Source organism: Anomalospiza imberbis, unplaced genomic scaffold, assembly GCF_031753505.1.
Source record: "Anomalospiza imberbis isolate Cuckoo-Finch-1a 21T00152 unplaced genomic scaffold, ASM3175350v1 scaffold_87, whole genome shotgun sequence".
Lineage (NCBI taxonomy): Eukaryota > Metazoa > Chordata > Aves > Passeriformes > Viduidae > Anomalospiza > Anomalospiza imberbis.
The window spans coordinates 284,212-287,107 of record NW_027100491.1 but is presented as its reverse complement, the minus strand read 5'-3'; the positions used below and the strand labels follow the sequence as shown (position 1 = coordinate 287,107).

Below are 2,896 nucleotides of genomic sequence, written 5' to 3'. Positions count from 1 at the left end.
AAGCTGGCGGGGTGGTGGCAGTAGGACAAAAAGAGGTGAGGAAGGCTCGCAAGCTTTTCCTTGTTGTGGCAGGGTTGGATTTGCAGGAAAATGAAATGCATGTCTGTTCTCACTTCTGAAAGGCTGCAGGGAGATGAACTCTCTCAATTCTCCCTCTCTAACGGAAGCAGCAAAGGAATGGGGGCGATCAGTAACTCCAAAGAGAAAGCAGGGCTGGCTGTCTTCATTAAGATGCCAATGACTCTGCTTCGAGCCTTTGCTCCACTTTGAGAAGGAAAACGAATCCATTATTAAGCTGGACTCAGCACTGATTTAAAGTTTCTACCTGGAGCGAAGTAATTTTTTGAGAACTTGTAATAGGTTGCTGTGATGCTTGCATCAGCCTTCTGTGTTTGGGACTTGGGGCATGTTTGAGGGAGCATCTTTCTGCCTCCAAAGCGGAATGTCACTCTGCTGCTCTGCTCTCAGGGGCTGCCACGTTGGGTTTGTGAAGAATCAATGCTGTGGGGTTTTGTGGGTTACGTGGTTCATGTAATGTGACAATGTCTTTGGTGAATTTAAATGAGTTCTCACTGTAAGGAATATGTCTCTGCTCATAGCCTTTGGTTTGATCAGTACTGCCAGAGCAATGCTGATGGTTTGGTGGCTCCTTGAGCAGCAGGAGGCTGAGTGTTTTATAGTGCTCATGCCCTAAGTAACATTACTTGGTCTTAGTGCCACTTGTTGGCTGATGGCAAAGTTGGCCACTCTCGTTAGGAAAACTGGATCAGCTTTGCTGTGATCAGTGACACAGAGCAGGGGATATTCTTTACTGACAGTGCCCCTCAGTGGTAACATGGAATTACCTGATTTCTGCAGAACGTCCACTTTCAAAAGATGATAACCTGTTAGTTAGAAATGCAGGGTTATTATAAAATACTGTATTTCCAAAGGAAACCTTTGCCATACAAGAATACATTAAACTGTGTGTGTGTGAGATGACAGAGTAAAAGCAGAAAACTGGAAAAAGTGCATTTTAGAAAAAATGATGTCATTTATACTGCATATATTATAAGCACTGCTAATCTGAACAGGCAGCACATCTGACAGCTGGCACCTAAGTTTCATGAAGGCCAAGAGAAATGGGGAGAAACTACATAAAAAGCTAATGACCAGCTATGCTATCCTGAGACCTCATGACCACCTTCTTTTTTTCCCCTGGTTGGCCTGAGTGCAGGTTTAGCTATTTGATATACAAATTTAACTATTTAGATAGCAGAAACAGGATCAAACCTTAACTGTGTTTTGCTTTGCTTTGACCCTAGAGGGCATTTGTTTTGACTCCATGTTATTAAACTTGCCTTGTATCCAAACTGCAAAGTCCTACTGAATCACAGTTCATCTACTTTCACTCAAGTAGAATCTCACTCCTTTTCTCCTCTCCCAGGACTAACTCATAACTAGGTTTTAAACAATTATTTTGTTAATAAGAATCATTCTCTTAACACCTTAATTATATTACTGACTCATGGGAATGGTTTGGATTTTAACCTCTGTCATCAATTTACAGCTCAGATTCTTAAGGAAGCACCCTGAAAGCGATGATGCCTATTACTCTTAGCTCAAGTATGTGTTGAATACCACCTGTGCTCTTACAAGCTACTTACACCACTGAAGTATAAAAAGAACTGTGTTTTCTTACAGACACAGGCTTTGAAATTCCAGGTAAATTTGTGGTTGGATATGCTCTTGACTCTAATGAATGCTTCAGAGATGTAAATTGACTTGGTAATGCCATATAGGTGCATAAGAAATGTTTGTGCTTCACCTTTTCATAATTCTGCTCCACAAGTCTCATGGCTCAGCCATGCTGCAGGACATTCTGAACCCCCAGGATAGCGAGCAGGATACAATCTGCGGCCCCATCAAAAAATAAAATAACTTGTAATTTGACTTTAATTGGATATTTGTCTGTTTTAGTTCAATCCTGTGTTGCTTTTCTGTCACCAGATCTTTAAAGCGGCCATGCAGGGACTCTCTGTGAAGGTTTTCCATAACACTTACGGATAACATGGCTGTAAGATCTCTTTTCCCTTATTCCATTACAGCTTCCTTAGGCTGCACAGAGTAGTAGACTTAGAAACATCATAAACTAATAGGGTTGGTCTTTTTTCCCTCCTTTGTTTTCAAAATACTTTCTTAATTCTGGTTAACTCGGAAAGTTTTTCACTTCTAAGTCTTTTTACTAAGACAAACCAGTTCTGCTGAAGACACAAACTGTGCTATTGCTCAGCAACATGAAGGCGTATGCAGTAATTTAACAAACCTAAGTTCTTTAGAATATATAAACCTATATATTACAGATAAACTTGGAAAGAATATTGAAATCTTGAGTTTACTGCAAGTAGGAAACTTGCAACAATTATGATTCTAGTGTGTTTTTATTACAATGCTGGGAATACCACTGAAAGTCTTGCATTTCATTTGAAGATAGAGGTTGATAAATATTGTAGATTTGTTTTTTCCTTTTAGCACATCTGCATTCTGAAAGAGAATGCCAAAGAGAAATACAGGATGTGATAACGTCCCTCTTCTGGAGCACTAATTCCTGGCTGCTGATTCGGTGATAAACCATTACACCAGGAAATCACTTCTGCTCCCTGTGTGTCCCTAAGAAGAACGAGAAGCTAAATGTTAGCGCCCAGGACCTGCAGCTGGCTGATTCCCACTTCTACTATGCGCTGAACACAAACTGTTGAGACCCTGGGTTTTTCCCGTTGAGAAGGAGCAGCCCGGAGCTGAGGGCGAGGGTCTGGCCCGTGACGTTCCGGGCCCCGGAGCGGATTCCGCCCAGCGGCCGAGGGGGCACCAAGGCTGGAACGAGCGGGGACCGAGGCCCGCCCAGCGTCACCGCCCC

The 2,896-nt window shown here is 42.3% G+C and overlaps 1 long non-coding RNA gene across 1 annotated transcript; it reads right to left on the bottom strand.

Annotated features, from left to right (window-relative positions):
- Nucleotides 1–1,216: 1,216 nt before the first annotated feature.
- LOC137467919 (uncharacterized) lies at nucleotides 1,217–2,896 on the bottom strand. The gene is made up of 2 exons (XR_010995663.1): nucleotides 2,849–2,896; nucleotides 1,217–2,015 (listed from the first exon to the last, which is right to left on the bottom strand). It is a non-coding gene; the product is annotated as an uncharacterized lncRNA (long non-coding RNA).